This window comes from Macrobrachium nipponense, chromosome 12, assembly GCF_015104395.2.
Source record: "Macrobrachium nipponense isolate FS-2020 chromosome 12, ASM1510439v2, whole genome shotgun sequence".
NCBI lineage: Eukaryota > Metazoa > Arthropoda > Malacostraca > Decapoda > Palaemonidae > Macrobrachium > Macrobrachium nipponense.
This window is the reverse complement of record NC_087205.1, coordinates 49,436,899-49,450,790: the sequence shown is the minus strand read 5'-3', so window position 1 is coordinate 49,450,790 and position 13,892 is coordinate 49,436,899. Positions and strand designations below refer to the sequence as shown.

At 41.4% G+C, this 13,892-nt stretch overlaps 1 protein-coding gene across 1 annotated transcript in view; it reads right to left on the bottom strand.

Moving 5' to 3' along the window:
* The window catches only part of LOC135224520 (PAX-interacting protein 1-like), a 363,885-nt gene that overhangs the window by 132,850 nt on the left and 217,143 nt on the right, over positions 1 to 13,892 (bottom strand). The gene's annotated exons all lie outside the window — the stretch shown is intronic.

The window sequence follows — 13,892 nt, the reverse complement described above, 5'->3', positions numbered from 1 at the left end:
AAAATATTATGTAACAATGAATACTCTGTGCTTTAAGGTTTCTATTACTTTTAATCTTTTGCACAATATCTAGCTCTAGTTATATGATTGGCTTGCATTCCAGCGTGACGAATCATAAAGGAAAACCTGTATTGCAAACTGCATTTCCCACTTCAAGTATAAGACTACATTCCAATACAATTTCTCAATCAGCCTATAACAGCAAATATGTAGTTCTAAACTTGACTGAATACCTCCATTTTATACAAAATACAAACAAAATATAAATCTTAATCAAATGGTACAAAGCAAAATTATCTGCCTACTTCAAGCAAAGTTTTTTACAATTCACTACTATCCTTTTCCTTAAGAGTGAAATGAGGTTGCTCATCATAATAATCAGAGATCTGTCAGTTGTAATAACAATGGGATGGGAGATGACTAACAGGGTTTGTAGGTGACCCAGACCAGGTGGGGAGTGGACAGTAGCATCCCCTCTTGACTAAACCATACATGAAGAATATAGGTGAGGAGGGGCTTCCTGCACCAATGTCAAAGCTTAAAGATATTTGGGATCTACTGAAGAGGCAGTAGAGAACAAAATGGTGAGCAGTGATAAAGTTTAAAGAACACATGCTGTAATGTCTCTTTGAGAGGTCTGACTCAACCTAATCCACGAAGCTACTACTGCATTCCTGAACTGTGCAGCACTTCATATCTCACTCACGCCCTATGAACTGCTAAATTATCTTCCCTGGATTCCTCACATTCCACTGCACGTTCCTGCTTCATCATCACTAACTTTTCATTGGTAAATGGAATGCTGCGACTTTTAGACTCTTTGTCCACTGTACTGACCCAAATTTCATGTGACAAGCTAATGATACTCTTTCAACATTTGGTAGCCTGAGGCTGTAGATGCATTCAGACAATACCATTCACTGGATAGTATTTACGTACAGTATAAAGTTGAACCTTATACTAAACACCAACGATGAAGTTAATCACTTCCTCCATACTGAAATTTCTTCTGTACTCCTTGAACAACTTTGGTCTATTGGCTGAATGAATAGTAGGTAAATAGCAAAAACAATTTTTTCTTATTTGCTATTTATGGCTCTGAAATAACTGAAGTATAGATGTCTTTGCAATGTCCTTCAGTCTGGGGCTCTATTCAAGAACCAGAAAAAGTCAAACATCTATTAAGATTGACAGTTTCAGTTAACATAATGAATCCCTTTGTACCCTTAGATTTTCTGAATTTTGAACCACTTGAAAGGAACATAAGAATGACACTGTCATTAGCAGCCTTAGGATATATAAAGGTCATATCACTGGACACCTTCCTGAATAGCTTGTTGTCTATGTCCAAGAGTAGCTAAGTACTTTATCAAGTATTTTGTTTCAAGGTCTTTTTGAACATCTTGGCAGCCTCCTCAACACCACTCAGCTCATCAGAATGTAAACAGAATACAAATGGTTTACTCCTTAGTCTCAAACCTCCCATGACTGGCAACAGAGTTCCCCTATTCTTTTCATCAAACTGGTGAACAAATATAGAGCATTCACAATCATCACTTGGGAGGTTATGCTGGCCTGCCTCCAAATAACTTCCTGGACCCAAATGAATAGGAGACTCTCCATCTCATCCATGACTAAGTCATGCATCTCTGTGATCCTCTTGACAGCTCAAGATGAAAAAATCTGCTTCACAGAAAGAACAGCAATGAGTGAAGGACTATAAACAAAGTAAATTGGTGTGTCAGTTGCCCTGGCAATACTATTGAAACTGTCCTTTCATAGCACAATACCAAAACTATGCTTGGCAGCCATTATTTCAAATTTCATTATGCAACTGTTCAGAGTTCATTTAAAGATTCACTCATTAAGATCTTGAAAAAATGTACCTTAGGGGAGTACCACTTACAATGTGCCTTTTATGACACAACACAATATGAAGAGTCCTTTGCTGTGAGGGTACACAACACAATATGAAGAGTCCTTTGCTGTGCACCCTCATCATTAGATGCATTACTCTCTACATTATACTTTTTGTTTATTCTATTTGGTCTCCAACTTTTAACATTTTATCTCTTATTTGCCTGTTATTTATGAAGAAAATCATCGGGCAAACCTTAAAAGAGAACTAATTTACAACAAAATCATAGAAAATGGTTGTGTCATATTGTTAACAGTTCATTGTAATTCTGAAGAGACCTGAGCATGGCAAGGTATCCTTACTATGACTGCTCAATGATGAATGACTAATGCTACTTTTTGCATTCCGTTTCTCTTTTCTTTTCAATTCAGGTTAGCCTTTGCTTGAAGTGTCTTTTTTACTGTACCTTTTTCTGTTTACATAGAAATTTTTACCCTTACTTAGCTCTCACTGGATACTATCTTTACTTCTACAATCAGTGATGTGCCTTGTACTCTATACTTTTTAAATATAGACATCCCTTACACATTCAGTAAAGCCTTCTGAACTGTAGGCATGAATTTTCAGTGAAAGTTATTTATATGTGTTAACAATGAATTTTGCTAAAATCTGTTTGAAATACTCTAAACTTAAAACCTTTATCAGGGTTCTCTTGCAAATGACAAGTCAAATCTCAAAGAGGACTGCAGGTTCCTAGCTGCTTCCTATCTATATGCATATTGACTACCAGCAAACAATCCTTTAGATCCCATGGAATAGAAATTGGCCCATAGTTACTACAGTCTGCATATATGCCAGTATTTGAAACAGGCACTGTATAACTATACTTGTGCTCATCTGCAAAGTACTACATCAGCATAAAAATCTACACAATCTATTAATCTTGGGAGACAACACAATAAAATCCTTTTTAAACAACAAAGGGAATAACTATCAGGATCTTCTCCACCCTTGCTATCAATGGTATCAAGATCTTTTATACCATCCCAGGGTGAAAGGCAAATTGTACAAATAGGTTCAGGATTGCAAGTATCAGGGAGAGGGACATCCTCAGCCGACTGCTTAGCTTCAACAGCTCTACGTAGTAGTATAGCCCTTTCCTAAGGGCAAGCAACTTACCTACCATCATCTGTTAGAGGAGTCTGAGTAATTCCTGAAAATTTCCTCTTTAAGGAATTATAATTTCTCTCAGCTGTATGGTAAATTCTATTTGCAGCATGGTAAAAGTAAACAAAAATGGTGTAATTTTCAAGTGGACAATTTCAACTCCATGCGTTGAATTTGTATGTTTGTCATGGTAAGCTCGTCGATGTGTATCATCAAACTGACTTTTTTTACCCAACGACAGTTTTACTGTGACAAAAAGTATTTTACTATAGTATAAAATGGCATAGTAAAATGCATGTAATTACCTCTTTTCATGGATATCTAGTAAAATACATGTAATTACCTCTTTGTCCTGATCTTGATGACCTTTCAAAGTACATACCTTACTAATATATACATCAGCAACTCATTTAACCTCATGGGATCTAGATCTGATATAGCCTGACAAACTTCAATAATGGCTCTAGATTTCAGCCAGGCTATTTATCCAATATTGACATTAAATATATATACAGATTGACAGATATATTCATCTCAATGGCACAATGGTCAGAAGTCCCTATATATTAGCAGACCTTGAACTTGATGGTAACTGGAACATCTGTGAATAAGAGGTCCCTATATATTAGCAGACCTTGAACTTGATGGTAACTGGAACATCTGTGAATAAGAGGTCTAATCTATTACTAAGAAATATCCAAGGGTTCCTAAATTTGCTGGACAAAATCAAAAGGTACACAGAACTCGAGAGCAGACTAGCCATGCTGATCTGTGGAATTTGAATAAAGCCACTTGCTGAGCTTTGCATTGCCCATAGCAATTCTCTCCTAGCCCTTAAACACTGTCGTAAGGTATATTTTAACAAACCCCCCCCCCCCCCAAAAAAAAAAGAGCATTTTTTATCCTACTAAAAAGCCTATGCACCAAGAGGGATGATGTTCTCAGTAGCTTCATGTTTATGGATGGTCTTGTGGTGAATATTACTTTCACTCATTTTGCGTGCCCATGGTGCCCTGGAGATGGGGTGACAGGAGAAATTTACCCATGACAGTGTTACTGTACTAAATAGCATGGGTATAACTTACCTCACAACAGTGTAACTGTACTAAATAGCATGGGTATAATTTACCCCACGACAGTGTTACTGTATCAATAAGAGGGGTACAATTTACCCCATGACAGTTTTACTACTATATAGTAGGGGTATTTACCCAACGACAGTTTTACTGTGACAAAAAGTATTTTACTATAGTATAAAATGGCATAGTAAAATGCATGTAATTACCTCTTTTCATGTATATCTAGTAAAATACATGTTATTACCTCTTTTCATATAGTATATCTAGCTTTTATACAATACTTGACAGGATATTAGGCTAGTAGGCATCAAGCGGCCAAATATATTCTCAAATTTTGAAGGAACAGAAAAGTTAGGAAGGAATTTCGTCAGTCCACTTGGCCACTTACATGTAGAGAAAGGGTGGAGCTTAGACAGTCAACAAGGAAAGAGACTCCAGTCACTTGTTTGGAGGTTTAATAAGAGTGTATATATTTTTTGGTCATAGGTCCCACCGCAATTTTTGCCAACCACGTACAGTAGAGCCCCAGACCTCTATGTTAATTTGTTCCAGTAGAAGTAACGATATGCGATTTTGTTGAGATCTGAATGAATTTTTCCCATAAGAAATAACTGAAAATGTATTAATCTGTTCTTGACCACCAGTTATTACCCTAACCTTGCCTTTTTATACAAAACATTACCCATAAATAGACATAAATTACAATTAACCCTTTAACGCCGAAGGGGTATAACAAAAATCGTCTCCCATATGCCGAGGGGGTCTCGGAGTGAGCGCTGAAGCAGAAAAATTTTTTTTTCAAAAAATCACAGCGCGCTTAGTTTTCAAGATTAAGAGTTCATTTTGGCTCCTTTTTTGTCATTGCCTGAAGTTTAGTATGCAACCATCAGAAATGAAAAAAATATCATTGTCATATATAAATAATGCGATATATGATAGCGCAAAAACAAAATTTCATATATAATTGTATTCAAATTGCGCTGTGAGCAAAACAGTTAAAGCTAACAAGTTAATTTTTTTTCGTTGTATTGTACACTAAATTGCGATCATTTTGGTATATAACACATTGTAAAACGATCAAAGCAACACAGAGAAAATATTATCACAAAATGATGCATGAATTCGTAACACTCAGACGTAAAAATTTTTTTTTTTTTCAGAAAATTCACCATAAATCTAAATATTCTTTTAGAGACTTCGAATTTGTTTCAAAATGAAGATAAATGATTGAATATTACTATACTGTAAGAGTTTTAGCTTACAATTGCAGTTTTTGACCATTTCGGACAAGTTAAAGTTGACCAAATGTCGAATTTTTTATACATTTTTTTTATATGCAAATATTTCAAAAATGAGAAAAGCTACAACCTTCAATTATTTTTTTTTAATTCTACATGAAAGTGAGCACATTTTCATATATAAAACTCTATGAAACGCCTAATATAAAACGGAGCAAATATTACGAGAATGCGATGTACGCATTTCGGAGATTTGCGGCGGAGAATCTGCGCGCAGAGGGAAGGAGTTTTTTTTTTTTTAAATTAAATTCACCATAAATCGAAATATTGTGCTAGAGACTTCGAATTTGTTTCAAAATGAAGATAAATAACCGAATATTACTAGACTGTAAGAGTTTTAGCTTACAATTGCGTTTTTCGACCATTTCAGTAGAGACAAAGTTGACCGAACGTGGTTTCTTTTCTATTTATCGTAATTTATATGCAAATATTTCAAAAATGAGAAAAGCTACAACCATGGGTTGTTTTTAGTTGTATTCTACATGAAATTGCACAAATTTTCATATGAAAAACTTTAAGTAACGGGTAATTTAAAATGGTGCAAACATTATGACAATCGGACGAAAAAATTTCTGATTTTTTTCGGAAGAGTTACTGCGCAGACGTAAGGAAAATGTTTTTTTTTTTTCATAAATTCACCATAAATCAAAATGCTAGAGACTTCCAATTTGTTGCAAAAGGAAGGTAAATGATTGAATATTACTAGAATATAAGAGTTTTAGCTTACAATTGCGTTTTACAATTGAATATTACTAGAATATAAGAGTTTTAGCTTACAATTGCGTCAAAGTTGACCGAAGGTTGAAATTTTGGCACTTATCATTATTTATATGAAAATATTTCAAAACTGATAAAAGCTACAACCACGGGTTGTTTTAGTTGTATTGTGCATGAAATTGCGCACATTTTCATATATAAAACTTTATGTAATGGCTAATTTAAAATGGTGCAAACTTTACGACAATCGGACGAAAAAATTTATGATTTTTTCGGAAGTTACCGCGCGGACATAAGGAAAAAGTTTTTTTCATAAATTCACCATAAATCGAAATATTGTGCTAGAGACTTCCAATTTGTTGCAAAATGAAGGTGAATGATTGAATATTACTAGAATATAAGAGTTTTAGCTTACAATTGCGTTTTTCGACCATTTCGGTAGAGTCAAATTTGACCAAAGGTTGAAATTTTGGCACATCATTATTTACATGAAAATATTTCAAAACTGATAAATGCTACAATTATGGGTATTTTTTGTATTCTACATGAAATTGCGCACATTTTCATATATAATACTCCATGTAACGGCTAATTTAAAATGGTGCAACAATTATGTCAAAGGGACAAAATAATTTCTGAGATGTCACTGATACTTTTTAGTGCGATAAGAAAGAAATTCGCGCTTGCGCACCTGCGTAACGATTGTAAACAAAACAACGCCTTGATCTGTGAGCTCCCAGCATCCCCCAAGGCGCGTGATTCAAAAGTTTTCGCCTGGTAGGCCTATAAGTATTTTTCCGAAAATTTTTTTAAAAACTTTTTTTATCGACATACCATACGTCCAATCGGCACCCGACAGACAATTTATGTTGACATTTAATATGTCCAATCGGCGTTAAAGGGTTAAATAAGTTCAGTGTTATATAACATACTATTCAACGTACTTTTTTCATTTTTAAATATGTTATTGTTATAATACAATTAAGTTTGTTCATACTTACCTGGCAGATATATATATATAGCTGTATTTTCTGAAGTCCGACATAATTTCAAAACTCGCGGCACACGCAGTGGGCGGCCAGGTGGTAGTACCCATTCCCGCCGCTGGGAGGCAGATATCAGGAACCATTCCCATTTTCTATTCATATTTTATCAGTGCCACTGTCTCCTGAGGGGAGGTGGGCACTTTAATTATATATATCTGCCAGGTAAGTATGAACAAACTTAATTGTATTATAACAATAACATTTTGTTCATGAAACTTACCTAACAGATATATATATAGCTGAATCCCACCTTCGGATGGTGGGAAGAGACAGAATAGGATTTTTAGGAAACTAAATTAAGTAGATGATAAACATCTTGGTTCCTCACCTGTTAGCATAGCAGACTTCGTGATTACTGTCACCTAAGCCTGCTTCTGCTTAATCAGAGTTGCCAGCCAGGTGGAGACCTGTAGTGCTGGTGCACCTTGGATGCTCTGTCAACGGGGACGTGCCAACAACGTGACCAGACCATCGTACCATACATATGAGGGCTATGAAGCAACTGACCACCACCTGACCAACTAGACAAAGACCCCATGAAAGTTAACCTAATGAATGGGAGATCTTCACAAGATCTCACCAACAACCAAAAACTCAAAACATATTAAAAACTAACCTAACTCATAACTAAGGGATAGGGAAAGAGCTACCTCCAGCCCCCAAGACTGTGTCTGCAGAAATGTATGGTCCAAGAGAACAACAGTCCTCGTATATCGTTCTCACATCTCTTAAGTAGTGTGAGGCGAATACAGAATTGCTCCTCCAAAAGGTGGCATCAAGGATGTCCTTGATTGACATGTTCTTTTGGAAGGCAAGAGAGGTTGCGACAGCTCTGACCTCGTGAGCTTTCACTCGCAAGAGGCTCAAATCAGTCTTCTGGCAAGATGAATGAGCCTCTTTTATAACGTCCCTCAGAAAGAAAGCCACAGCATTCTTTGATAATGGCAAATCAGGTCTCTTCACAGAGCACCAAAGATTACCTGAGGGACCTCGTACCTCCTTCGTCTTATGAACGTAGAACTTGAAAGCCCTGACAGGGCACAGGACTCTCTCTGGTTCTTGGCCCACTAGGCTCATCATACCCTTTATCTCGAAGCTCTTGGGCCAAGGGTTAGACGGGTTCTCGTTTTTCGCCAAGAATGTGGGACTCAAAGAGCAGACAGCGTTGTCTCCTTTGAAGCCCACCTGTTTACTAAAGGCTTGGATTTCGTTAACTCTCTTTGCCATCGCCAGAGCAGTTAGGAAAAGAGCCTTCTTTGTCAAGTTCCGAAAAGACGCTGCGTGTAGAGGCTCGAAAGGACCCGACATCAAGAATCTTAGGACCACATCCAAGTTCCATGAAGGAGGCCTCGCCTGAGGAATCTTAGTTGTCTCGAACGATCTCAAGAGATCGTGAAGATCCCTGTTGTCAGAAAGGTCTAGGCCTCTGTGCCGAAATACTGCTGACAGCATACTTTTATATCCCTTGATAGTTGGGACTGCCAACTTCTGCACATTCCTTAAGAATAGCAGGAAATCGGCTATTTGGCTCACAGAGGTCGTGGAAGAGGAAATTCCCTCCCTTCTACACCATGCCCTGAAGGAAGCCCACTTCGACTGGTAAACAGCTCTTGATGAAGCCCTCCTTGCGTTGGCGATCGCTTTTGCAGCTGTTTTAGAAAACCCTCTCGCTCTGGCCAACTTCTCGATAGTCTGAACGCAGTCAGACCCAGAGCGGAGAGGTTTTGGTGATACCTTTCGAAGTGGGGTTGTTTGAGTAGATCTTTCCTCCAGGGCAACGTCCTTGGGAAGTCTACAAGGAAGGACATAACCTCCGTGAACCATTCTCTTGCCGGCCACACCGGGGCGATCAGGGTCAACCTTGTTCCTTCTGATGCCGCAAACTTTCTCATGACTTCCCCCATGATCTTGAATGGTGGGAAGGCATAAAGGTCCAAGTTCGTCCAATCCCAGAGCAGTGCATCTATAGCGATTGCTCCTGGGTCCAAGACCGGGGAGCAATAAAGAGGAAGCCTCTTCGTCCTCGACGTCGCGAAGAGGTCGACCAGAGGACGTCCCCACAACTTCCAAAGCTCCCGACAGACGTCTTGATGAAGAGTCCTTTCTGTCGGCAGGAGTTGGTCCTGTCGACTGAAAAGGTCCGCTCTGATATTCTGTACTCCTGCGATGAATCTCGTCAAGATTCTCACTCGCCTCGCACTTGCCCATAGCAGAATCTCCCTCGCCAGGTAAAACAGAGGTCGGGAGTGTGTTCCTCCCTGATTCCTTAGGTAGGCAAGGGCTGTAGTGTTGTCCGAGTTGACTTGGACAATTTTGTCTGCAACCTTTTCCTCGAAGAACTGAAGCGCCAGGTAAACCGCTGCTAGTTCTTTCACATTGATGTGCCAGGATACCTGTTCCCCCGTCCAGGAGCCTGACACTTCTTCCCCTCCTAGTGTTGTTCCCCAACCCGAAATGGACGCGTCGGAAAACAACACTAGGTCGGGGTTCAGAAACTTTAGGGATAAGCCCTCTCGAAACTTCCGAGGATCGAGCCACCATCTTAGATGGCTTTTCACCGAATCGGGAATCTTCAAGGTCGCATCCAGATCCTCTTTGACCTTCCATTCCTCTGCCAGGAAAAACTGGAGAGGCCTTAGGTGCAGTCTCCCCAGGGAAACAAACTTTTCCAGCGAGGAAATGGTCCCCAGCAGACTCATCCATTCCCTTCCCGAGCAAGTCTCCCTCCCCAGGAAGGCTGAAACTCTCTCTAAGCCTTGCAGCTGTCGTTCCTGGGACGGAAACGCCCGAAAAGCCACCGAATCCATCTAAATCCCCAGATACACGATGGACTGTGTCGGGGTCAGATGCGACTTTTCGAGGTTGACCAGAAGTCCCAGGGACTTCGCCAAGGCTAACGTGAACTGAAGGTCCTTCAGACACCTCTCCTCTGACGATGCTCTGACTAGCCAATCGTCGAGATAGAGGGATACTCTTATCCCTGAAGAATGCGAGAGGAGGAGGTACCGTGGGGGAAGTGGGCCAGATCCAGCCAACCTGTGAGCCTGTCTGCGTAGGCCATGTACATGTGTCCATCGTGCTGGAACATATCCGCTACCGTCATCTGGAAGGGGTACTAGGGGGGGCGGCGTGATGATTAATTCCTCCGCGGCCTGGGATGGTGCATGAACGTCGCATTCTTCACACAAGGAGCAGCGATACTGCAGGTCCCCCTCGAGTCCAGGCCAGTATACCGTTTGGCGTGCTCGTCGTTGCATAGAGTCCAGGCCTTGGTGCCCCGCGTATAGGTTGGCAGCCACCTGCTGACGAAGAGGCTCCGGGATAACTAGGCGGACGTTGCCCTCTTCGAATGTGTATGTCACTAAGTCTTGGACGACGGCCAGCCTCTCCCTGACACCGTAGAAGGGCCAAAGGCATGCAACTTCCTGGGACTTCCTGTTGGCCCAGTTCCCGGCCAGGACCCTGGCCATGAGCAGCTGATACACGGGGTCGCTGACGGCGGCATGTTTGACACTCGCCTCGTCCACAACGCAGCTGTCGTGCTCTACTGCTGCCAAGACAGCGGCTGCTATGGCGTCGGTGAAGTCCTCGTCGAGGTCCACGTCGTGGGTGCTGGGATTGGCTTTCAAGGCGGGGTATCGTGACAGGACGTCTTCCGCACTGTTACGCTTCCCCCGCAGATACTTGACCCTGAAGCGGTACTGCAGGGTTCTCTCCTTCAGCCTGAAGAGACGGGGGTTGGAGATTTCCGTAAGGGCCCGCTCCCCCAGCAACTTGGTTAACGGGCGGTGGTCTGTCACGACGGTGAGGTTGGGGCACCCCAGCAGGAACAGCCTCGCCTTCTGGGAACACTTTAAAAAATAATCGCTAACGCTTTCGCCTGGGCCTTGTATCGCATTGAAAAACTCCGACCATAACACACCACGATTTGTAGAGCGTAACACAATATCGCGAATAAAATCCATGACTTCCGTAGCGGTGAGGTTACTCCATTCCTGTGAGGTGAATCTGGTGTCCAGCGCCCGTTGCAGAGGGGGCGTGCAGTATAGTCTGATGTGGTGGACGACCTCGTGCAGCGGTAGTCTGCACAATTCGATCCAACATTCCATTGACCTTCTCCAAGATCTGAACGCGGTGGGCTTCAGCTCGATTTCGAACTTCTCCTGGGCTGCAGGCGAAGGGACACAAGGTGCAGGGGTAGCATGTGTCATAATCCGGTCGCGGAGGGAGTAGATCATTTGTTGCTGTGCCGCCATGGCCTGCCTGGCTTCTTGCAGGGCAGGAACGAGCCCACGGGGGACAACAGGGCGTGCGGCCCTTGGGGTGGACTCCGCTGAGCGACGCTGGAAGGGCATGGTGAGGGTCACGTTGGTCCATCCTACTCACTGCCCCATATTGGATGTTAAGGTGGGGCAAGAGATACAAGGTGGTGGAGGCGTGTGGTTTATTGCGTCCTCAATTACGTACATACTGACTCAAGTTGCCGTCAACAACCGGCACACTTACTTGGCGCCTGCTCGCCACGGGAAAACGTATCTTTCCAATGCAGGTACTCCATCAGTAATGAATATACAATTACATGAATAATGAACTATGTACAATAACAGGAGTGGGTTGATAAGCAATCCAGTCAGTTACAAAAAGGCAAAAAGGGAGGGAACACAAGCGAGGCAGGTAGGTGAGAGGGAGTACCAAAAGGTAATAATAGTCAAAATAATGATAATTAATAATATACAACATCACAAAATACATAATCAGGCTGTATCAGGTAAGACAACGTTCCCTGCAGCCACTGCAGAATATTTAAGGGCCTCCAGAGACTTTGTGGCGTTTAAATACTGTCGGAGATTTCCAACCCGTATACTTTTTGAGATCATCAAAGTTCATATGATGAAATTAATTAACTGAGGTAGCCACTGCTCGGATATCATGGACCTGAGGAACTGAATCCGGATTAGCTTGTTTAATAAAATAAAGAATTTGTTGTCTGATGGCCTTCAAGGAAATGGTTCCACCTTTCTCTCTAATAAAAGGAGGACCTGAAGACCTATTAGAAGTCCTGTCAAGATAAGACTTTACTGTAATAACTGGACATAATGATGGGTCCTGTGGAAGAGGAACAATCTTCCATGGAGACCATCTGTTCAGAGGGTCTTCATTCTATGCCAAGAATTTCAGATCCGGAGAAAGCAGAACTTCTCCTGACGGGAGGAAATCAATATGATTTGGTTCTCTAGAGAGAGCCGACAGTTCAGATATTCTAGCACCTGAGGCCAGGCTCAGTAAAAATGATATTGTTATGTTACAATAAAGTTTCATACATACTTACCTGGCAGATATATACATAGCTAAGACTCCGTCGTCCCCGACAGAAATTCAAATTTCGCGCCACTCGCTACAGGTAGGTCAGGTGATCTACCGGCCTGCCCTGGGTGGCAGGACTAGGAACCATCCCCAAGTTTTCTATCATATTTTCTCTCTTCCACCTGTCTCCTGCGGGGAGGCTGGGTGGGCCTTTAATTGTATATATCTGCCAGGTAAGTATGTATGAAACTTTATTGTAACATAACAATATCATTTTCATACAATCAACTTACCTGTCAGATATATACATAGCTGATTGGCACCCTTCGGTGGAGGGTAAGAGACAGCTACTATATGGAATAGACAGGTAAACAACATATGTTGTAGGTATAAATAAAACCTTGGTTCCTACCTGATAGGTGGTAGACTTGGTGGGTGTTTGCCCAGTAGTCTGCATCACCTCAAGAAACTTTAGCGAGATATGTGATCTATGGCCAAGAGTTCTTGTGGGTCTGCCGATGGGGTCTTACCCACTTACTCAGCAGAGCCTAAAAGGACTTTGTCAATGGGTTGCTGATCCACTTATATGACAATACACCTTATGAAGGAGCACAACAACCAATCCCGACCACCTGATCCTAACCATGTGTTAGAACTAAGGATTGTTACGAGTTTGTCCCATCCCCGAACTCGTCACAACAACCGTAACTCAAAACCACTACGCACAACATACATAATTTTTCAAAAAAAAAATTATACTCAACTAATTGGATTTTATGACGAGAATTCTCTTATGAAAAAAAAAAAAAAAAAAAAAACAACATAGACGGCCGCCCATGCGAGCCTGAATCCTCCATTGTTCGAGAGATTCTCGACCATATCCAAACAGAAGAACAGTATATACATTCTAAGGATTGGTGTCGGCTCCCGTACCCAGAATCGTATCTGCCGATACGATAGGACCTAGAGAAAAGCACTTCTTCATCGTCACACGCACGTCTTTCAAGTAATGAGATGCAAATACCGAGTTGCATCTCCAATATGTCGTATCTAATATGTTTTAAGTGACATATTCTTATAAAACGAGAGAGACGTCGCAACGCTCGTACTTCATGAGCTTTTACTCTCAGAAGTTGTAATTGTTCGTCCGGCACAGACCGTTGTGAGCGTCCGTAATGACGTTCCTTACAAAGAACGCTAGAGCGTTCTTTGACATCAGTCTGGTGGGGTCTTTGACCGCGCACCAAAGACCTTGTCTAGAGCCTCCCAACTGACGTTTCCTCTGAAGATAGAACTTCAGAGCTCTAACAGGGCATAGAGACCTCTCTGCTTCTCTGCCTACGAGACTAGACATTCCTTTGATTTCGAATGACCTAGGCCAGGGATTCGTGGGATTCTCGTTTTTTTCGCTAAAAACAGAGTT